The sequence below is a fragment of the Scyliorhinus canicula genome, chromosome 9 (genome assembly GCF_902713615.1).
Source record: "Scyliorhinus canicula chromosome 9, sScyCan1.1, whole genome shotgun sequence".
In the NCBI taxonomy this organism is placed as follows: Eukaryota; Metazoa; Chordata; class Chondrichthyes; order Carcharhiniformes; family Scyliorhinidae; genus Scyliorhinus; species Scyliorhinus canicula.
Genome location: NC_052154.1, coordinates 121,815,640 through 121,840,093, shown reverse-complemented (window position 1 = coordinate 121,840,093; position 24,454 = coordinate 121,815,640). Strand labels below are relative to the sequence as shown.

At 46.5% G+C, this 24,454-nt stretch overlaps 1 protein-coding gene across 10 annotated transcripts in view; it reads right to left on the bottom strand.

The window, feature by feature from the left end:
• pidd1 (p53-induced death domain protein 1) overlaps positions 1-24,454 on the bottom strand; it is a 149,796-nt gene that overhangs the window by 122,193 nt on the left and 3,149 nt on the right. For 2 of the 10 annotated variants that reach the window (XM_038807485.1, XM_038807482.1), the window contains exon 3: positions 16,027-16,140. The exons of 5 other annotated variants lie outside the window; for them this stretch is intronic. The gene's annotated coding sequence lies outside the window, so the exon portion shown is untranslated. Of the gene's footprint in view, positions 1-16,026; positions 16,141-21,533; positions 22,199-24,454 lie in introns of those variants that run through there. 3 more of the 10 variants (XM_038807490.1, XM_038807483.1, XM_038807488.1) reach the window with 2 other exon arrangements.

Genomic DNA, 24,454 nt, shown 5'->3' with positions numbered 1-24,454 from the left:
AATGACAATGGGATAACCAACGGAACATAGGAACAGGCCAATCAGTCCCTTAAGTCTTTTGTGCCATTCAATGAGGCCATGGTGGATCTACGATCTAACTCCCATCTCCCTTACTACCAGCAGCATAGTGGTACTGTCACTGGACTAGAAATTCAGAGACCCAGGGTAATGCTCTGGGGACCCAGGTTTGAAATCCACCACAGCAGATGGCAAAATTTGAATTCAATAAAAATCTGGAATTAAAAGTCTAATCATGACCATGAAACCATTGTTAATCGTCATAAAAACCCATCTGGTTCCCTGATGTCCTTTAGGGAAGGAAATCTGGTATCCTTACCTGGTCTGGCCTGCATGTGACACCAGATCTACAGCAATGTGGTTGACTCTTAAATGCCCCCTCATGTGCAATTAGGGATGGACAAGTAATGGTGGTCTAGCCAGTGACGCCCATTTCCCATGAAATAATTTTTTAAAAATCTGTGAATGCCAGATTTAAAATTAACAATTGATCAAACATTACTGTTTGCAGTAGCTTTCCAATTTTGTAAAAGTGTTTCCGAATTTCACTCCTGCAAGATCCTGTTCTAATTTTTAAACTATGCGCCCTAGTATTACACTCCTTATCTAGCAGAAATAGTTTCTCGTTATCCTTAACGATCTTTATGATCTTTGCAGTGAATCCTCAATTCACCTTAAATACCTTGAAAAATTAATTCAAATCATCCTTCAATCTTCTAAATTCCAGGGAATACAACCCTCATGTCTGATTTCTTGTGATTTAAAACTTGGAGCTCAGCTATCGTTCTGGTAAATCTAGGCTGCACCCCCTCAAAGGCTAACCTATCTTTCTAAAGGTCATGGCACTCCAGGTGTGATCTAAACAGGACTTTGTGTAGCTTTCGCATAACCTACACCCATTTGTATTCTGGTATCCAGCTATAAAAGCCAGCATTCCGTGAAGAATATTTTTGTATCTGTCCATGACATTCTAATGATTTGTGTACTTGGATCATTAAGTCTCTTTGAACCAGCACTGAGTCTAGCCTTTCACCATTTTAGACGGTACTCTGTCCTATCTTTTTAGGGTTCAAAATGAATTAGCTCACATTTGCCTACATACAAACATATGAACTAGGAGCAGAAGTAGGCTACTTGGCCCGTGGATCCTGCTCCATTATTCAATAAGATCATGATTGATCTGACTGTAACCCCGACTTCACTACATTGAAATCTACGTGCCATAGTTTAGCCCATTCACTCCATCTACGCTACTTACATTGCCACCTACCTTTGTGTCATCGCTAAAATCGGACACATCCCATCACCCTACTTCTTTGTAAATTAGGTGAATGTTTGAGGACCCGGGACAGATCTTTTGTGGGGATCTCTATCTTGCCAGCAAGCGCCTGCCCATTATCCCTTCTACAACTTTGCGACTCAGCCAATTTCTTCACCAGCTTAATAACATGCTTTCAATTCCATATGCTTCAACTTGATGAGAACAATCTCTGAGGGACTTCATAAAAAACCTTCTGGAAACCTGTACAAATAACATTATGATCTTTGCAAGCAATTTCATGATGCTTATTTACACAAGATGAAGAGGTTTCAAGTGGTTGCAGATTCAGCTATTGACACTTTAAAGGACCTAGATGATTGACACTTCTATTAGGCTGCGGTAACAAAATAGTATAGGGGTTGGGTTGGGAGCATGAAGTGACATGGATGGGACATGGGGAATATGTGAGGAGTGAGGGCTAGAGCTCATGTCTGTTTTCATTACAACTGGGACAAGGCTCAACTCCATTCGTGCCAGCCCCTGTAATAGCCTCTGAAATGTTTCCAGGATCAGCTAGCCTGATTGCAGCTCGCATCACCCCCACCTCACCTTCCCCCACAACCCAAATCACATTCTTGCAGTACTTTCTCCTGAGGCGTTCTGGGGATATTTCCAATTCCAGCTACCTGTCTTGAGGATGAAGGTCTGGCCCTCTATCCGTAATTACAATATGATAATCTCCTGGTAAAAGAAGTTAGACAAACTGGTCCATAATTCCCTGATTTCCCACTCTCACCTTTCTTAAATAGTGAAGTGACAGCCACAATTTTCCAATCTAAGGGAACAGTTCCCGAATCAAGAGAATTTATAAGAGAAGTTCGGGCACCTGCGATGTTCTCACTTATTTCCTTTAGAACCTGGGTTTATAAACCATCTGGTCCTGCGGATTTGTCAATCTTTAATGGCTTTTTTTTCCGTTATTTTATTTTGCTTACTTTAAACTTGTGAATTATTGTCCATGATTCAATATTAGTTTGCTTAGGATGTTTGACCTCATCTGCCAAGTTCCTTGTTTCCATCGCCATTATCAATCGCACTACCCTCTTTTTCCTAATATAATCATAAAAATGTGTTGATCTTCAAATTTTCTGAATATTTATTTTCGTACTCTATTTTATGTAGCTCTTACTATCGCTTTATTGTTTTCTGTCAATAGAAGATGAGTGCGGAAGAGCTGTAAATGGCAGCAGTAGAATCATGACCAACAGATGCTGTCTGAAAAAAAATGTGAATCATGACTATCATAGAATCCTTACAGTGCAGAAGGGGGCCATTTGGTCCAGTGAATCTGTACCGATCCTCCAAAAGAGCACTCTACCAAGGCCCATACACCCGTTCCATGCCCGCAACCTAACTTACACATCTTTTGGACACTAAGAGGCAATTTTAGCATGGCCAATCCACTGACGGGCAGCACAGTAGCACAGTGGTTAGCATGGTTGCTTCACAGCGCCAGGGTCCCAGGTTCGATTCCCGGCTTAGGTCACTGTCTGTGCGGAGTCTGCACGTTCTCCCGTGTCTGCGTGGGTTTCCTCCGGGTGCACCGGTTTCCTCCCGCAGTCCAAAGATGTGCAGGTTAGGTGGGGTTGGCCATGCTAAATTGTCCTTAGTGTCCAAAAAAGGTTAGGTTGGGTTGCTAGGTTACGGGGATAGAGTGGAGATGTGGGGCATAAAAGGGGTGCTCTTTCCAAGAGCCAGTGCAGACTTGATGGGCCGAATGGCCTCCTTCTGCACTGTAAATTCTATGTTCTAATTCTATGTTCTAACCTGCACACCTTCGGAATGTGGGAGCACCCGGAGGGAACCCACATAGACACAGGGAGAATGTGCAAACTCCACACAAACAGTCACCCAAGGTTCGAATCGAACACGAGTCACTGATGCTGTGAGGCAGCAGTGCTAACTACTGTGCCACTAAACGTGTTGCACTTTATGACCAGAAAGCTCTAAATTGCCCAATTGAGAGATGTGCTACTGGGGAGCCTGTTGGAAGGAAGGAAGTGTAATCAAGGCAACTGTGGAAGTGGGCTTTTAGTGCCAACGGTCAACAGCCTATCTCCATAAACCGAGTCAGAGAAATTGAAGAAAGGATGGGAAGAATTGGAGATGGATCTTATGACGGTGGGGGAAAGGTGAGAATTGGAAGTAGAACTGAGGACATTTTCCAATTCAGGGCAAGAGCAGAAAGTGGAATCAATACAGCCATCGATGTGTCAGAAACTGAGGTGAGAGAGAGGACCTGACCAGGGCTGGAAGCAGGGTTGTTTCACATGCCCCACAAAAAGGTCAGTACAGTTCGGACTCAAACTAGTTCCCAAGGAGACAGACCTTTACTTTGGGGTGTGAGGATCCCGGACGAGAACCCAAACATTTGCAATTTTTAAAACTGTGAGGAATGGATACTTCGCCACTGATCAATAGGTACCTTTTATGTTATCTTACGTTCATTCATGAAGGCCCCACTGTCTCAACCTTGCCCCTCGCCTGAGCTGTGGTTAAATTACCAACAGTCAGCTCTCCCCCTCAAAAGATGAAAGCAGCCTATGGTCATCTGGGACGCTAGCTACTTTACCGTTACCGTATCTTTTTATGTTAAAACAAACTTTAATTTAAACACAGAATCAATCGCATTAGCAACAAAGTAACAGTTAAAACACTTCTTAAATAATAGGAAAAACCTTATCTTACTCCTGCAACATACTGCCTGTATGTATCTTACACCAGGGTTTTTAATAACATTACTGCAACAAATATACAATATAATATATAACAATTTCCAAAATTCATCACAGGAGGAATTGAGAGGAATCGAAGGAGAAGCTGTTTAATGTTAGGCCAGGGAGAGGAGGGTAGTGGGTCTGGTCGTTCAAGGAAGAAGTGGAGGGTTCACACATGTGGGACTAAAGGTGTAGAGGAGCTGGATATCCATGGTGAAAAAGAGACAATCAAGGTGGGAAATGTGTTATGCTGCTTCGGATAACACAGGCTGCTACTTGATGCAGTCTTAACTAAAGGATGCTCCAGACTCTGAAATGAGTTCAACGTGTTTATTGAACTATTAACCCAGTTCTCAAATGAGTTCGACTCTCTGCTAATTTAACTGTAGTAACTCAATCTAAGTGTACCAGCTTGTTCTAAGCCACGTGCTGGATGTGATGCTGCTGATCAACCCTGTCTAACTCACCGGATGTCTGTCTGTGGAAAGAGGCAGAGCCTGTGTGCCCCGACCTTTTATATGTGTCGTGTAGTGCCCCCTTGTGGTAATGCCACCTCTGGGTGCCCTGATTACCCATTGGTTGTGTTCTGTTCTAATGACCCATTGGTTGTATATCTGCATGACATGACATCTCTGGTGTTCCCTCTAGTGGTTACTTAGTTGTAGTGTATTTACATTAACTCCTTGTGTATATACAGCGATGCATATCACTACATCCCCCCTTTATTCGTGTTACATATTTTCTGTACTTTGTTAAATAAAATTGTACAAAACAGGTAGATAAATGATGACATGTACAAGTTGTGATGATATTGATGATTATACAGACCAATTAACATTTATGAGTCCAAACTTTAGGAATTGGTACAGTCGAGTGGCTTGCTTGTTTTGTTGTTGAAATGGTGATGTTGATGCTGTCATTTTCTTGTGAACGCCGTCAAGTGTTCCTGTGATCATGGAGGTGTTCGAATGGTCGATTCACTTCGTTGTCTGATTTGGACTCTTTTTTTCTATGCTTGTGGTAGCGATTCTGTATGTCATCTTTCCTGAAAGCTGGTTTGCTTGTTTGTCGTGGAGCAAACGTGAATCGGTGAGATTCGGTGTCATGCCATGGTATGTCTACACTCTTGCCATTGTCTTGAGCTGTGCTATCACATTGTCCTTCATGTGCAGAGTTGTACCATGTTGTATAAGTCGTTGTTCTATTGTTGTTGTTTTTGTGGTGTTTGTCGTGCTTGTTGTTGCCTTTGTTATGCTTCTTGTCGTTGTTCTTGTAGGTGTTGTTGTTGTGCTTGTTGCGCTCAATGACCGTTCCATGTGGATAATTTGAGTCATTCGCCAAGTTACTTGTGTCAGTGTCCTTTGTGGTATCTGATGCTTCATTGAGCGTTTCTTCTTGAGAATTGTGAGAATGACCTGATGTGGCATTGCTCTTGGTGACATCACTCCTTTGTGGTTGATGTGCTTCCTCTTTGATTCCTTGGTGCTCCTTTTCTGGAGTCATTTCTGATTCACTTGAATCATCTTTGGCATCTTGATGTTCCTCGTCTGGAGTCAAAATCTTCAAGATTCCATTTTCTTGTCGGTAGGCTCGAGTGGATGAGGTTTTAATTGGCGTGGTCTCACTGGACTCACGAGCAGTTTCACTTTGATTGTCGAGTGCCTCTGTACATACGAGCTGCGATCTGTCAGTCCGCTGTGATGTTGAAAATCTTGTATGGGAATTGTGATGCCTTTGTCACTTGTCTCACATACAGTGGGTAGACCTTCAGTGTCTTCTTGTTGGTTAAATGAGCTGGGTAGACTTTCATTGTCTGGTTCTGGTGTTCAAATAATCTGGGTAGACTGTCATAGTCTTTTTGTTGTTCACGTGAGCATGGTAGACTTGCATCGTCTGCTGCTGGCTGCTCAGATAAGGTGGATAGACCTTCGCGGTCTTGTTCATGCATGTTCTGCGCTATGGAGTCTTGAGTTGCTTCCACTGTGGAGTCTGTCAACGGGTTTGCTGTGGAGTCTTGTATCACTCTCTCTATGGAGTCTGGCATCATTCCCTGTGTGGAGTCGTGCAGTGGTCTCGCTGTGGAGTCGATCTGTACGCTCTCAACGGAGTCGTGCAGTGGTCTCGCTGTGTAGTCTGTCATCGCTTTCTGTGTGGAGTTGGGGACTCTTCGTGGTGCGTGGACCACTTTTCGTGGTGCGTGGACCACTGGTTTGGCGTCAGGCCGCTCTCTGTAGGCTTCGTCTTCTTCTTGGCTATTTAACAGGTTGCTGTCAACCAATGTATCGACGAGCTGCCATGGCATCATGGTATTGGATTCGTCTACCACGACTACAGTCGTGTTGAGTTTACAACCGTGTTGCTGATGCAATGATCCTCAAATCCAAAGAACTCATCCATATCTGAGTAGTATTCTTCAATGTACAAATCATCTCTTTGTGGTTCGGATTTGTTATTATGCTCGCTATGTCCAATGATGAAATCATCTTCTGAGTAGTATTCTTCAATGTACAAATCATTTCTTTGGGTGGTGCTAACTGCTTGTGCCAGGGTGCTGCAGAGGTTATTTTCAACTGCTGGTAGAATTTCAGGCATTGTTCCGTCTTTCGAGGTGAAAGAATTGTGTTTTGTGGTTTTTAAACTCTTCTTTTTAATTTTCGGACATTTCTCCTTTAAGTGGACGTGGTCCGAGGCCACTGACGTCATGGCGCTCGTGATGTCATGCGTAGGACTCCATTGCGCATGCGCACACCGAAGTTCCTTTACTGTGCGCTCTTTTCGCAACTGCGCATGCGCGGCTTCTCGCGCAAGTGCAAAACATTGTTTGCTGGTTCAGTCTTCGAGGGAAATGCGCATGTGCGGACTTGTCAGGCTGGATACGCGCTAGATGGCTGCGAATCAAAACTGCCATCTGCTTCTGTTGCAACCCTACCTCTGCCTCGTGGTGAGTATTCGCCCCAGTTTTACCGATTTAGTTTGTGTCTACCTCGCAGTGGCTGTCAAATTTGTCCAGGATAGTCTGGAATTTCGTTCTGTCCTGCCCGTCGGAGTATTTAAAGGAGTTGAAAATCTCTATTGCATGATCACCCGCAATGGTGAGTAGAAGAGCTATCTTCCGAGCAAGGGCCGCGCCATTGAGGTCGGATGCTTCCACGTATAGTTGAAATTTCAGCTTGAATGATCGCCAGTTGGCACTAAGATTGCCGGTGGTCCTGAGCTGATGAGGAGCCTAAATCTTGTCCATTGTGCCTGTATTCAGTAATGGGTTGTCACAGATCTTGCTGAGTTGAACTAAATAGATTGAACAGTCACTCCTGGTATCATGTTGTGTAATGCTGCTTCAGATAACACAGGCTGCTACTTGATGCAGTCTTAACTAATGGGTGCTCCAGACTCAAGTGAGTTCAACGTGTTTCTTGAACTATTAACACAGTTCTCAAATGAGTTTGACTCTCTGCTAATCTAACTGTAGTAACTCAATCTAAGTTTACCAGCTTGCTCTAAGCCACGTGCTGGATGTGATGCTGCTGATCAACCCTGTCTAACTCTCTAGATGTCTGTCTGTGGAAAGAGGCAGAGCCTGTGTGCTCTATCCTTTCATATGGGTCGTGTAGTGCCCCCTTGTGGTAATGCCACCTCTGGGTGCCCTGATTACCCATTGGTTGTGTCCTGTTCTAATGACCCCTTGGTTGTATGTCTGCACGTCATGACATCTCTCGTGTTCCCTCTAGTGGTTACTTAGTTCTAGTGTATTTACATTAACCCCTTGTGTTCATACAGTGATGCATATCACTACAGGAAACAGGTAAGTGTTAAAGTAGCAGAGGGCAGTGGAAGAGTGCCTACTTTAGTCCCTTGGCTACAGAAACTCTCATCCATGCTTTTGTCACCTGAGCTCCAATATGTATGAAATTCTTGGCATATATTCTGTCCAACTCATCTATTACCCCAGTCTTGCTGAACTATCATGGCTGTCTTCCGCAATATTCATTGTAAAGGTTCTATCCCTTTTTTAAAATATACATTAATTCAAATTTTTCACTTCATAGAATACAAAATAACAGGAAAAAATAACAAATACACACATAAAACCCCCAAAACAGAAACTGACCCCTCACTCAACCCAATCCCTCCCCCCTTCTCTTCTTCCCCCTTTAGTAACTAAGGGTGACCGTCTGCGTGGGTCTAACCCCCACCCCACAACCCAAAAAAAGATGCACAGGGTAGGTCAATTGGCCACACTAAATTCTCTCTTAATTGAAATTAAAGAATTGGGTATTCGTACGTTTATTTTTTAAAACAATTAACTGTGACCAATTCCTTAAAATAAACAATAAACAGATACCATCATCTGTACAACCCCTCAATTGCTCCCCTCACAGTGTACTTCACTTTCACGAGGTGTAGGGACTCCATCAGGTTTCCCAGTCACACCGAGGCACTGGACAGAGACAAAGACCTCCATACCGGCAGTACTCACCTCCAGGCAATCAGCGAGGTGAAGGCCAGGATATCGGCCCCACGTCTGTCTGCAGCTCCGGCGAGCACCCCACATATGGCCACTAAGGGGCAGGGATCCAGCTCAATCTTCAGAATCACAAACACGGTGCTAAAGGAGGAGACACAGAAATCCACAACCAGAACATGTGCCCGTGGTTAGGGGACTTCTAGAGCAACGCTCACACTTGTCTTCCATCCCTGCAAAGAAGTGACTCATTCTGGACTTGGTCAGGTGTGCCCTATAAACCATTTTGAGTTGGATTAAACCAAGCCTCGCACACGAGGACATGGAGTCACCCTGTGCAGGGCCACACTCCACACCTTGTCATCTAATACGGACCCTAACTCCTCCTCCCACCCAGCTTTAACCGCCTCCACCTCCAACCTCTGACATAATCCATTCATAAAGTCCGGTAGTGCTCCCCACCTCCTCCTCCGACCCTGCGAGCGAAGTTGGGCACGCCACGGGGAATGTCAGGAAAATCCTTTTTGCAAAGTTGCGAACTTGTAAATATCTAAAAAAAGTCTGAATGCGAGAGCCCAAACTTATCCGTCAATTCCTCCAGACTGGGGATGTCCGGTTGCGGCATGTAGGTGGAGGTCGCATATTTGGTGGCTCCTGCCAGAGTAGTCTTTTTTAGGCCCTTTGCACCCAGTTTTGGGGGGAAATTATTTTGTGAGAAGCTGCGGGAAGGTCTGAGGCATTTATAGAATATCAAAAACCAGGAAAAAGAATCCAGGGGAAAGGGGAGTGAGCAAACGTCCGCTGCCAAGCGTGGCGAGGAGTGCAGCGGGTTAAAGATGGCGGGAGAGAGCCCGTCAGGTGGAGCCATGCCCATCACGGTGCAAAAGGTGGCTGGAGTGATGGCCGGGAATTTGAGCGGTTATTCTCAAAACATTTTGAAAGGCATCGGGCAGAGATGATGACCTCGCTTAAGGATTGGGTGGGTGAAATGAAATGAAATGAAATGAAATGAAATGAAAAATGAAATGAAAATCGCTTATTGTCACGAGTAGGCTTCAAATGAAGTTACTCTGAAACGCCCCTAGTCGCCACATTCCGGCGCCTGTTCGGGAAGGCTGCTACGGGAATCGAACCGTGCTGCTGGCCTGCTTGGTCTGCTTTCAAAGCCAGCAATTTAGCCCTGTGGTAAACAGCCCTTGCCCCGATGAGAGAGGTGTTGGTGAAGACTTTGACGGTGTTGAGGGAGCAGGGACAGAAAGTGAAGGGGTGGAGGAGGCATTGTCGCAGCACAGCGGCCAGTTCACCTTGGTGGGTGAGGAGCTGCAGAGGGTGGCAGAGATCAACAGAGGACTGAGAGCCAAAGTAGAATACCTGGAGAACAAAGGCAAAATCTGAGGATCATGGGTGTAGCCGAGGGAGTGGAAGGCCGAAGGCCTACAGAATACTTTGCCAACATGCTGGCGACGCAGATGGGGAGGGGGGAGGTCCCTCCCAGTGCAAATTGGACAGGGCACACCGGTTGCTCCTGGCAAAACTGAGGACGAATGAACCGCCGAGTGCTGTGATCGTCTGCTTTCACAATGTTCAAGTGAAGGAGAAGGTGCCAAGGTGGGAGAAACAGAAGAGGGAGGTGGAGTGTGATGTAAATGATATATGTATAAATATCAGGACTTGACAATGAAGGTGGCAAGGAGAAGGGCGGCCTTCAGTCAAGCTAAGGTTGTGTTGTATAAATGCAACGTGTGGTTTGGTGTGGTCTGCCTGGCGAAGCTCAGGTCATGCACAATGGCAGGGACTACTACTTTGAGATGGCAGCAGAGGTGAAGGCAGAAGGCCTGGGACTAGACTGAATTTGGACTTTCATTGCTTTGGACTGGGTTTTTCTTTTATGTTGTTCTTTCCTGTTATGGATGTTATGGTTAACTGTTTTGTGTATTTGGCTTGGGGTAGTTTGAGAGGCACGGTGAGGATTTATGGTAGTTTTGGTTTCAGAGTTTGTTTGGATGTGGGGTGTTGGGAGTTTGGAGGGGGTGGGCATGGGAGGGCTTTGGAGTTGGTGTGTTTTTTCAATGTGGGAAACCCCGATCAAATTGGTGACGTGAACTTGCGAGGCTCGAAGGGGCTGGTGAAGAGAGCATGTGTTTTGTCGCACTTAAAAGTACCTGGAAGCGGAAATGGGTCGGGGGGGGGGGGGGGATCAAGGATCCACTTCTTTGTGGTGGGGAATGCACTGCTAGCTAGGGTAAAGAAGGCAGAGTATTCGATGATCGTGATATCGGACCATGATTTGCACTGGATGGATGTGGTCTTGGAGAACAGTCCAGCCCAGAGGCTGATGTGGACGCTGGATGTGGGTTTGTTGACAGACCCAAATTTTTGCATTGAGATGGGGAAAGTAATTGAGGAGTATATGGAGTTTAACTGAAATGAGGAGGTTTAGTCGTCGGTGGTTTGGGAGGCGTTGAGGCAGTGGTGACGGGTAAGGCCATTTCATTCAAGGCGAAGGTGGATAGGGAGGTGCGTGAGGAACGGCAGCGACTGATAGATGCGATTGGAGGTAGCTGGAAGGGATGCGCAGGATCCGGATCAGGGCTTTTGGTGAGGAGGAAGAAATTGCAGGCAAAGTTTGATCTTCTACCAACAGGGAGGGCGGACTGGCAGTTGAGGCGAGCGAGGAGAGTTGTTTATGAGTATGCAGAGAAGGCCAGTCGATTGTTGGCAGGCCAGCTCCATCGGCAGGCAGCCACTCCACTCCGCGATGGAGATTGGGCCGTTTAGGAATGAAACGGGAGAGGTGGTGGTGGCTCTGGAGCGGGTGAATAGGGTGTTTGAGAACTTGTATAAGAGCTTGTCAGAGCCGCCGGAGGACCAGTTGAAGATGACGGAGTTTCGAGAGTGACTGGAGTGTCCGAAGGTGGGGGAGGAGGAAAAGGCGGGATTGGAACCTATGGGGTTGGAGGATGTACAGGCAGCGGGTAAGGCACCAGGGTTTGATGGATTCCCGGAGGAATTTTATAAAAAGTTCAAGGATAAGTTGGCACCCCTGATGGTAGAAATGTTTTGATGGTAAGGGGAGGATTGCCAGAGACGATGGGGCAGGCATCCATCTCACTATTACTCAAAAAGTAGAAGGATCCGGTGGAGTGTGGGTTATATAGTCCCATAGCTCTACTGAACGTGGATGCTAAGATACTGGCGAAGGTGTTGCCGGTGAGGTTGGAGGCGTGCCTTCCGAAGGTGGTGTGGGAGGATCAGACAGGGTTCGTCAAGGGCAGGCTGCTGAATGTTGACCCTTTCTCCGGCAGAGGGAATGGAGCTGGAGGTGTGGTGGCTTTAGATGCGGAAAATACATTTGACAAAGTGGAGTGGTTATCTGTTAGTCATGCTGGGGAAGTTTGAGATTGGGCCTAAGTTTGTGGCATGGATGAAATTGTTATACAAGGACCCAAGACCATGCGTGCAGACGAATGATATGAATTCGGTGTACTTTCCTCTAATTTGTGGAACGAGGCAGGGATGACCCATGTTCCCTCTTCTGTTTGTGCTGCCGATAGAACCCTTGGCCATAACGCTGAAGGATTCGGACTTATGGAAGGGGATAGTGGGGGGGGGGTAGGATTCGGACTTATGGAAGGGGATAGTGGGGGGGGGTAGGATTCGGACTTATGGAAGGGGATAGTGGGGGGGGGGGGGAAGCATAGGGTGCCTCTGTGCACAGCCTATCTGCTGCTGTACATCCCGGACACGGGCTCATTAGTGAGGGACATAATGGGGTTACGAATGAAATTTGGAGCGTTTTCGGGGTATAAGTTAAATTTAGGGCAGAGTGAATATTTTGTGGTGTCTTCTCCAAGTACAGGGGTGGGAGTGAAAGGGTTGTTATTCTGGGCAGCGCCAACTCATTTTAGGTATTTGGGGGTGCAGGTGGCGCGGGACTGGGCATGACTTCATAAGCTTAATTTCACGAGCCTGGTGAAGAGGGTGAAAGGAGGTCCCCCCTTGTCGCTGGCAGGTCGGGTGCAGTCAGTAAAAATGAACATTTTGCCACAGTTCCTGTTTCTGTTCCAGTGTCTACCGGTCCTTTTGCCAAAGTTGTTCTTTCGAGGAGTGGACAGTATTATGATCCAGGGTTTAGAGAATCCCAAAGTGTATCATGGAGTTCACCTGACCCACAACTTTGAATTGATTGTAGTTATGGGGAGCACATGGCCCACTCTACAGGTGTGATACAGCAGAAATCGAAAAGTACTTTTTAAAGCAAAACAATGTTTATTCTATGAACTCAAGTTAACCTTTTTAAAACATACAGTGAACATCTTAGCAACCATCAACGCAAATACAACCCCCAAAGAATACAACACTAAGTAATCCTTAATAAATTCACAAACAACATTCAGAAGACAAAAGACCCTTTTAACACAAAGATCAGGTTTAAATTCACTATTGAGAGCAGTTATCCCTTTGGAAACCCCAAATGAACATTCATAAGCTTGCAGAGTCATACACATCCTGCTGTGATTTCAGCTTCTCCAAAACTAACATGAAACCAAACCCACCCTGCAGCAAAAAGCCTAAGGCGAAAGTAAAAAGCTGACAGACAGCCCAGCTCCACCCACTCTCTGACATCACTGCAGTAATAAACACCCATTTCTTAAAGGCACTCTCACATGACAACAGGCCGGTCTCGTCATTTGTGTGGGTAGGAAAGGTAGCCAGTATAAGGAAGGCGGTGCTCCAAAAGGGTGGCAGTCGGGGGGGGTTTGGCCCTTCCGAACTTGTCACACTATTACTGGGCAGTGAATGTGGTGAAGGTGCGGGGCTGGAGTAGAGAGACAGAGGCTTTGTGGGAGTGGATGGAGGCATATTCTTGTAAAGGGTCAGGGTTACTTCAAGTTGAGGGCAGGTTCACGGGTGATGCTGATAAGAGGGAATGATGGGCTTGAGCCAGGGAGGATAGATGCAAGGTTTCAGGGATGGGAGGAGAGGGGGGTGAAAGAGATGATGGATCTGTTTTTTGGAGGGGCGATTTGCAAGCTTGGAGGAGTTGGGGATGAAGTATGGGCTTTAGTATGAAGCGAGCTTCAGCTATATGCAGGTGCATAATTTCACAAGAAAAGTCTTCCCGAACGTTCCGGTGGAACCGTCCTCCTCGTTGTTGGAGGAACTGCTGTCAGCAGGGAGAGTGGGGTCATTTTGCCGATCTATGGTTGGATTATGGAGGACGACAAAGAGCCCATGGAAGGGATTATGGTCAAGTGGGAGGAAGAGTTAGAGATGGTATCGGAAAGGGCAGCACGGTGGTGCAGTGGTTAGCATTGCTGCCGACGGCGCTGAGGACCCGGGTTCGAATCCCGGACCTGGGTCACTGTCTGTGTGGAGTTTGCACGTTCTCCCCGTGTCTGCGTGGGTTTCACCCCCACAACCCAAAGATGTGCAGGGTAGGTAGATTGGCCACTCTAAATTGCCCCTTAATTGGAAAAGATAATTCGGTACTCTAAATTTATAAAAAATAAAAAATTTTTTAAAAAGAGATGGTATCGGAGGAAGGACTATGGTGCAAAGTGCTGTGGCAGGTTAACGCTTCGACCTCGTACACGAGGCTGGGGTTAATTCAATTAAAAGTGGTGCACAGGGCTCACTAATCGAAGTTGAGGATGAGCCGGATTTTTGAGGGGGAGAGGGGAGATACCAGAGGGCGGTGCGGGAGTGGCCCAGCCAACCATGTTCTGGTCCAGCCCAAAGTTGGAGAAATTTTGTGGGTCGTTTTTCAGCAGCATATCTAAGGTTCTGCACGTGGTCTTGGAGCCTGGTCCCCTGGAGACCATATTCGGGGTGTCAGACCTGCCAGCGCTGCAGACGGGTGTGGGGGCAGATATTTCAGCCTTCACCTCGTAGATTCCTGCAGGCGGATTCTAATGGGGTGGAGGTCGGTTTCTCCCCCCAGTGCTTTGGCGTGGCTGGGGGATCTAATGGAGTTCCTGTATTTGGATTTGGAGAAGGTGAACTTGGCTCTGGGAGGGGCAGATGAGGGATTCCACCAGAGATGGGGTTTGTTTGTCTTGAATTTTGCCATCAAGGGGTAAGGGGTGTAGTTTGAGGTGAGGGGGTGGCGTTGGGGTTGGGTTTGTGTGGTGTAAAAATGTTGAAAGTTTGAATGAAAATATTCTTTAAAAATTCTTCTAGACTAGCAAACCGCCTCTCTAGGAACAGATGACGCATTCTCTCCAACCCCTTCCCCTCCCATCCCACTCATTTAGGGTGGCAGTGGCACAGTGGTTAGCGCTGCTGCCTCTCAGCACCAAGGTCCTGGGTTTGATTCTGACCGTGGGAGACTGTGTGGCGTTTGCACATTGTCCCCGTATCTGCGTGGGTTTCCTCCGGGTGCTCCGGTTTCCTCCCACAGTCCAAACACTGGGTTAAATCGGTGGCTTTTAAAGCAGACCAAGGCAGGCCAGCAGCACGGTTCAATTCCCATACCAGCCTCCCCGAACAGGCACCGGAATGTGGCGACTAGGGGTTTTTCACAGTAACTTTATTGAAGCCTACTCGTGACAATAAGCGATTTTCATTTTTCTATTTTGCAAGATGTGCAGGTTAGGTGGAATGGCCATGCTAAATTGCCCCCTAGGGTTGGGTTACATGGTGGGGGGTTGGGCCTAGGTAGGGTGTTCTTATGAAGAATCGGCGCAAACTCAATGGGCTAAATGGCCTCTTTCTACACCGATGGGATTCTATGAAAATGTTCATCTTAAATTGATTGGACCCTACCTGACAAGGATAGGGGAAGATTATCCCAGTTTTGCAGATTGACCCTATATACCAGGTTAGTACAATTGAGTTCTCAGAGGTGGGCCCAATCCCAGGCCACTTGGTCCCCCAGATACCTAAAGCTGGAACTAGGGGAGTTTACCAAGGTGTTTAGCTTGTATCCTGAAGAAGAGCCAAAGCGCCTCAGCAGCTACATTCTATCACCCATGGGGGGGACTGGGTCCATCAAATAAAGTAAAAGATCGTCAGAGTGCAGGGACTCTCTGTTGCACCCCTCCCCTCAGTATTCCTCTCCACTTACTTGAAACCCTCAAGGTGATGGCCAAAGGCTCTATCGCCAATGCAAACAGGAGGGGTCATAGGGCACTCCTGCCTCATTCCCCTGTTTAATTGGAAGTACCCCAAGCTCAAGTTAGTGGTGTGGACATTAGCTGGTGGGCCTTGTACAACAGTCGCACCCAGAACACAAACTTGGTCTCCAACCCAAACCTCTCCAAGACCGCAAAAAGATACTCCATTCTACCCTTTCGGCTGCCTTTCGGCATCCAGTGCGACGACTACCTTTGGACCGTACTTCTCCAACAGGAAAAGCACCACATTTAACAATCGCTGCACATTAGATAACAATTGCCAAACTTTATAAAAACCCGTCTGATCTCCCGGCTCCAACCTCAGTGCTGACACCTTGGCCAGTATCTTGGCATCTGCATTAAGTAGAAAAATAGGTTGGTATGACTCACATTCCATGGGTCTTTATCCTTTTTTAATATAAATGAATTTGATGCTTGCATCAGCATCTCAGGCAAGGAATCCCGCATTACTAAGTCTTCGAACATCCCCACTCATAACAGCACCTGTTTTTAAAAAATTTAATTTTCAAATAAGGGGCAATTTATCGTTGCCAATTCACTTACCCTGTGCATGTTTTGTGTTGTGAGAGTGAGACCCACCCAGACTCGGGGAGAACGTGCAAACTCCACATGGACAGTGACCCAGGGCCAGGATCGAACCCAGGTCTCTGGCGCCGTGATGCAGGAGTGCTAACCACTGCGCCACAGTGCCACCCATATCTGCACCAGTTGATCAGCAAGCTTCTTGCAGAACTCCACCGGGAACCCATCTTGCCCCAGGGCTTTAGCTGACTGCATCCTCCATATTGCTGCCAGGACCTCTCTGTGCCCAACAGCTCCTGCGACCCTGGAGGCTCTTCCTCCACCACATCGGAAAACTCTACATCCTCCAGAAACTCCAACATAACTGACCTCCCACCCAGCGGCTCCGACTTATAAAGGTTCTTATAAAACATTTCAAACGCACCTTTAACTTTGCAAGAACGGGTGTTGTCGGTGATGGGGAGGTCATCTCAGCGATTTATAGGATTCTAGAGGAGGATACAGTGTAATTGGAGGGAAGGAGGAGCTGAGGGTGGTGCTGGAGGAGGGATCGCAGTGTGAGGTGTTGCGGAGGGTGAATGTCTCAGCTTCATGTGCCAGACCGGAGTTAATACAATTAAAGGTGGTGCACAGGATGCACCTGATGAGGTTGAGGATGAGCCGGTTGTTTGAGGGGATGGAGGACACTTGCGAGCGGTGTAGGAGAGGCCCAGCCAACCATGTACATATTTTCTGGTCCTGCCCGAAGTTGGGGAAATTTTGGGGATCGGTCTTCAGGACCATGTTGGTGATCTTGATCTTGGAGCTCAGTCCCCAGGGGGCCATGTTTGGGGTGTCGGACCTGCTGGAGCTGCAGATGGGGGTGGGGCAGATGTTTTAGCCTTCGCCTCACTTATTGCTTCCAGGCGGGTCCTGTTGGGTTGGAGGTCATCTTCCCTGCCCTGTGCCTCAGTGTGGCTGGGGGAGCTGATGAAGTTTCTGCATCTTGAGAAGGTTAAGTTCACCTTGAGGGCGTTTGAGGGGTTCCATAAGAGATGGGGTCAGTTTATTCTTCACTTTAAAGAGTTGGTCACTGTCAGCTGCTATGGGGAAGGGAGTTTGGGGGGGGTAGGGATGGGGAGGGGTTATTCTTTGAGTCATATGGGCGTTTGTTGGTCGAGTGTGGTGGGGGGGGGGAAGTTCCTTCTGCTATTCTTTTTGTTTTGTTTTATGTATAAAATATTAATAACAGAATGCAAATATTTTTAAAAAACCTTTGTCTGGAATGGACACCAGCCTGCCGCCCGAGTCTCTTACCTGGATAATCTCTCGGGAAGCTGCATGCTGCCTCAGCTGGCAAGCCAAGAGATGACTGGCCTTCTTCCCATACTCATATGTATTACTGCTCGAGCGCAACTGGCGGACTGCCTTATCCATAGATAACAGGTCAACCTGCACCTGCAGCTTCTTCCTGCCTGACAGAGTTTCTGGGTTGGTTCATTCGAGTCCCTGCGATCCACTTCCAAGATGTAATCTACCAACTTTTGGCATTCCTCCCCATCCTCCCTATCTATACACACTTTGCGCGATATGATCTCCCCTCTAATCGCTGCTTTCAGGGCCTCCCATAGAACCAAGGATGAGACGGGCCCATTCCCATTGAACCCCATGTACATGTCTATCACCCTCGATATCCGTAGACAGAACCCCAAATCCGGCAATAACCTCACATCCAGCTTCCATGCTAGATGCTGAACTAAGCCTACTTCTACTACCAAATCTACTGGATGTGGAGCATGGTCTGAGATGACTGTTGCTGAGTACTCAGATAGAAGAGACTTCGAATATACTTTATGTACTGGGGAACATTACTTACCCCCCTTAAACTGCCATGGATCTTCCCCCCTCCTCCATAAATGCCAGCAACACCTTTGCCATTTGGCGAAGGGGCCAACAACTTCAGCTAGGACCAATCCAGTTGCAGGTTCAAGACACTGTTCAGGTCTCCTTGCAGAATCAACTGGTGCATGTCCACGTCTGGTATTGTGGCTAACAATCTCCTCATGAATGTTACATTGTCCCAGTTTCGAGCACACACATTCACTAGCACCACTAATGTCCCCTTCAGCGTCCCAGTGACTATCACAACCTACCTCCCTGATCCGCCACAATCACTGTAGCAAGAAAACGGACCCTTTTGTTAATTAAGATTGCCACTGGGCAAATCAAAGCCTGAGAGAAATACCTGGCTCAGCCAGTCTTTTGCAACTTAGTTTGCCCCCTCAGCCGCAGGTGGGTCTCCTGCAGAATCACCACATCGTCCCTTAAATTCTTCAAATGAGCAGAAATTCTCAATCGTTTCACAGGGACTCCCCAAACCTCTAACATTCCAAGTAACACGTCTGATCGGGGATCTCTCACCTTCCAACCCCCACTCACTCTCAAGTCAACCATTTCCACCACAAAGAATTATCGCCTCCTTCTTCTAAGTTCCTGGAACCAAGGCCCACCCAAGATGGCCACCAGCCCCACCTATAAGGTGAGATCTCTCTCCCCCCCCCAACCCCACTCTAGCTCAAAAACCTGCCAGCTCCCAACAAATAATTCTCCCTCCTTACCATCCTCCTCCCCCAACCAAAATTCCCTCTAGACATACTGAAACCGATGCAAACAGGTGCAACAGGCCACAGCCCCCCCCCCCCCCCCCCCCCCCGCTGCCGCCCATGCAAAGGTGCTTACCGATTTGTCTCTCGAACTAGAATGCCATCACATCAGTCAGGGTTTCTACTATGATTTTTTTTCCTTCCTTTAAAAAAAAAATTTTTTTAAATATAAATTTAGAGTACCCAATTATTTTTTCCAATTAAGGGGCAAACTAGCGTGACCAATCCACCTACCCTGCGTATCTTTTGGGTTGTGGGGGCGAAACCCACGCAAACACGGGGAGAATGTGCAAACTCCACACGGACAGTGACCCAGAGCCAGGATCGAACCTTGGACCTCAGCGCCGTGAGGCGGCAATGCTAACCACTGCGCCACAGTGCTGCACAGGGTTACTACTGTGATGAATGCGGTCCCACCCATCAAGGTCAGCTCCGCCATCTTTCCTCTCACTGAGCTTCATACCTACTCTGCCGAAGCTGAAGGACTACTACTCGTACCCTTCTTTCCAACATTTTTTTCACAGCTTTCGACATCTTTTCATCAAATACAATTAGGTGGGTGGGGTTTGTCAACCAATTTCCCCTGGGAACTGGGCTAAAAGGAACCAAAATCAAGGACTCTGGCAGGCGCTACCTTATGCGCGACCTTCTCCTACATACTGCCACCGGAAGCCCCTGCTTTCTCTTCTATCATCTCTGTATTTCCTCCATCCTTAAATCCTCTCCAAGCTCCTTTCCTAAATTCCAATTTTTTTGTGTATCTGCCTCCCATTTCTCCATCGGTGACAGCAGACCTTTCAGCCACTTCACCCCCACTCTGTGAAACTTCACCTCTTCACCTACGGCGCTGAGGACTCGGGTTCGATCCCGGCCCCGGGTCACTGTCTGTGTGGAGTTTGCACATTCTCCCCGTGTCTGCGTGGGTTTCACCTTAATTACCCCTTAATTGGAAAAAGAAAATGATTGGGCATCTAAATTTTTTTTTTTAAGTGTTAGTTTGGCTCAGTGGAAACAGCATTATCTGAATCAAAGTTCAAGGGTTCAAGCCCGACAGTAGCACTGGAGCACATAATCTAGGTTGACAGTTCCGTGCAATATTGAAGAGGTGCTGCAGAATTAGAGTGCTAGCTTTTCAAGGGAATTGCAAAACCAAAGCCTCTGATTGCCTCTTCAAAAGTAACTTGCATTTAAATTGTGCCTTTAATTTTTAATCAACTACCCCAGAGCACTTCCCCGGAATGTCATAAAGCAAAATTTGACATCAAGCCACTTAAAGAGGTACTACTTGTCAAGATGACGGAAAGAGGTACGTTTTAGGAAACATCCTAAAGGAGGAGAGTTGGAGGCGGAGAGGTTTAGGGAGGATTTTCCAGAGCTTTTCCAGGGTCTTGACAGCTGAAAACACAGCAACCAGTCGTGGAATGATTGACATCACGGATGCGCAAGAGGCCAGAATTAGAGGTGTATATATTCTGGAAGGTTGTTGACTGGAAAATATTTCAGTGATAGGAAGGGACAAGACCATGTAGTGAGTTGAAAACAAATACAGAATTTTAACAATGATAGGTTGCTTAACTGGAAGTCAACATAGGTAATGTGTGAAGACCTAAAATTTGTTTGAATTATTTCATGAGCATCATAGAATTGCCCAGCCCTGATTGCCTGAAGAGTCAACCACATTGCTGCAGGTCTGGAGTCACATATCAGCCAGGCCAAGCAAGGAGAGCAGATCTCACATTTGTGAACCAGGTGGAATTTACTAGCCTTCATTCCAGATTTTTTTTAATGATTTGAAATTTATTGAATTTAAATGCCATCAGCTGCCATGGCTAAGGTGGGATTTGAACCCCTGTTCCTAGGGGATTTCTAGCACAGCACATGTGGTATGAAGCTCAGCTAGTGAAAATGGAGTTCAGCAACTGTACCGAATAATATCTCTCAACCAGCAATGACTAAAACACATTTATTAATTATTTGCTGTTCATGGCACCTTAATACATAAACATAACAGAACATACAGTGCAGGAGGCCCATCGAGTCTGCACCAACCCACTTAAGACCTCACTTCCACCCTACCCCATAACCCAATAACCCCTCCCAACCTTTTTTTGTTTATATGTTGGAATTGGTTGCCCATTTGCCTACAACCATTGCTATATTTCAAAAGTACTTCATTTGGAATGAACTAATAACACGAAAGGCATTCTACATGTGTAAATGAATTAATTCATTCCTTATCCAAACTAATCTCTTTGTTCAACTTTCGGTTGTCCCTCCTGATCTCTCCCAGCCTGTTTTCCTCATGTCTTCCAATGAAACAGCTTGGGACAGTTCTCCACATTAAACACGCCATGTAAATGCAAGCTGTTGATGCACAAGAGGCACAATGCCATCTCCCTGGTGTCCAACGACGCTACAAAGCTTATTTAACGGTTTAAAACAGGAAGTCCCTTTAAGAAAGCGTCAATTTGTGTTCTTGTTCAGGAAGTCGCACGGTGACACTATACACAGCACCGAAATAACCATTCGGAACGCAGATTGTTACAACACAGAAAAACAATACGGGCAGTTTTATCTCGCAAACTGCAATCGCCCCACGAGAAGGAACCGAAGCATTCGGCTCACACATAAAGTTTAAGGTAATGGGGGGGGGGGGGGGGGGGCGAAACACTTCCTGATTCCAGGTCAGCACATCAGCGAAATAACACTTACAAAACAAATTAAATCCAAACCAGAGAGCCAGTGATTCAGCGGTAGTTATGGTGATTTGCCAGAATCTTTTCCGAAGTTGAAGGAGCCCTGCATCGGTCATGTTTAAGGCAGTCTGAGGGTGACTGTGAGATGTGGTTACATTGCTGTCTCCTCTAGTTCTTGGAAAGCGCCCGCGAGGCAATTTCTTCTTCCCGCCTCATGACAATCACTACCCAGCAGGCGATGTTGCAATTTTCGAATGTTAGAATGTTCCAACGACAGAATGTCACAACGTTACAAACGTTCCAAAGCGGCTGGAACAACCTTTGCTGCCGAAGTTGCAGGTTTCACTGGCTCCGAACACCAGCCCACTGTCGCCCGCAGTCACCGGCACACGCTGACAGCAACTCAGCCGCCAAAAGATCTTACCATGTGCCGCACCTGAGCTCAGGCAAGTCCCAGAGTGACAGATGGCAATACCCCAGCTCAGACGAACGTTCCCGCGCTACCGGCTTTGAAAACAGCGACTCAACGAGTTGTAGATGTCGTTAAATGTGTTTATTTGTGCTTGTGTGTGCACCAAGCAAGTGGACCAGACCGGATCATTCCGCAATTACTTTTTATGTTGGATATACACTTGAATTGCCGCAACTTACAGGGCTATGGACCACCAACTGGAAGATCGATAGCTCTTTTTCGGCCCACAAGGACACTTTTTCGGCCCGAATGGCCTCCTTCTGTGCCATAAATGTTAGCGTGTGAATTTCCCTACATAACATTAACTTATTGTAGATGACATGGTTGTGTAAGTAATTCGCTGAGATAATGTTCCTATCCTTCAACTGACAGAAGACATGGCGTGAAGCTGGAACATTGCCTTACGGTCCTGCAGCAAACGGTGCCATGCGGATAGTGCCAGGAATGTGTAGTAAACTCAATCCAATCGAGTATCCCACATTGCCTCACCTGCCATCCGCTGTGGAGTGGGAATCGTGGGACACATTCAGTGCAAAAAAACCCACCTCATCACTGGGCTAAAAGCTGACGTCCCTGACTTCCACCTCTCCTGTGCTCAACCGAATCTACACAACAGACATACAATGGGGTCACATGCTGTAGGGATGAAAGATGAGGGACGACCGTGTGATGATGGCTGATTCTCAGACTGTGGAACACATCACATTAACCTACTCAATAAGATGTGTTCTAGATCTAGAGGACCTCATTTCTCCACTCTGCATCTCGGGGCTATAGAATGGATAAGTCAATCTAGACATCCTATTATAATAATTTTCTTGTCATTACAATAGTACTAGTAACTGACAGTAAGTGAACATCTGCATTTTTACATTTGATACATATACCTTTAAAAACTTATACGTGCTGAAATTTACCTGATCAGGTTCATGGATTCCCTACCATTGCCCTCAGCTGCCCTCCTCTGCATCATATGACACCCCCATACTACTGTTATATTACAATGGTGTGGAGATGCCAGCGTTGGACTGGGGTGAGCACAGTAAGAAGTCTTGCAACACTAGTTTAAAGTCCAACAGGTTTGTTTGGAATCACTAGCATTCGAAAGGTTGGTCCTTCTCACCTGATGAAGGAGCAATGCTCCGAAAGCTAGCGATTCCAAACAAACCTGTTGGAATTTAACCTGGCATTATATTACAATGCAGCAAGTGAACAGCTAAACTGCAGAACACTGCCAGCTTCTGTACATTTGGGTTGAACTGATGTTCAAGGAAGGAGGTGAAGTTGATAGTTGTATTTGGGCTTGACATTTTAAGCAGGCAAAATTAAAAGCCGAATTAACTAATAATATGACTTAGCGATAACGCACTTGCTGCGTTTTCACTTGCCAATCCAGTTAACATGTGATGATGTTATAAAGCAAGCTGTTCTTCATACCTGATTTAGAATCCCTACACTGCAGAATAAATCCATTCGGTCCAATGAGTCTGCACTGTCCCTCAGAAAGAGCGCCTATCTAGGCCCATGTCCCCACACTATCCCTGTAACCCCAGCTAACCTATTGGACACTCAGGGACAATTTAGCACGTGGACTATTCACCTAACCTGCACACCTTTGGACTGTGGGAGGAAAGCAAAGACACAGAGGAAACCCACATAGATCGGCGAAGAAAGTGCAAACTGCAAAGTCACGCAAGGCTGGAATCGAACCTGGGTCCTTGTCGCTGTAAGGCAGCCATGCTAACTGCAGTGATATCTGCGGGAAAATGTTTTTAAATTGTGGGTAAAATTTGCTTCATATTAGGGGAATTTTAGATAGAACGTGAAAATATTATGGAATACCACTGCCTTTATCACCTAATGTTAAAACACAGCTTATGTATCTAAATTGCTTAAGGGACAGATGAGGGAGATGATATGGTACTTCACCTGGCAGAGACCTGAGCAAACCATTCTTCGCTGATTCAGTGGGTGGTGGGCAAATTGTGAAGACAGGCCGGCTCAAGTTGAGTCACAGGTGATAGCGCATAATGGTTTTGGCTACAGGGAATCCACAAAACTTTTGTTATGAATTAGACTCTGATGGCGGACCCTGCAACCCAATCTGTGGAATCATGGCTTGACAACATTATTAGGAATGTGGTGGGTCAGGTTTCCTTTTGGCCTATGATTTCCAGAATTGACAGGAAAAGGGCACAGTACTCATAGCGAGGCATTGGACTCACACACGTGAACTTAACCATGGGTTGTGTGAATGGAGAGGGGAACTGATCTGAAGTTTTACTTTTACCAGTGGAGCCTGTAACCTACCTGTCGTAACCTTGTTTTCAATATTGCTCTAGCATTACATTCACCTTCAAAATACTTAACTCCCAAGGGACAGACAAGAATATTTCCACAGCAATTCTGAATGTTATTTGGGAAATCATTTAATATATTCTCTGAAGTTAATGGCATGGTGATAG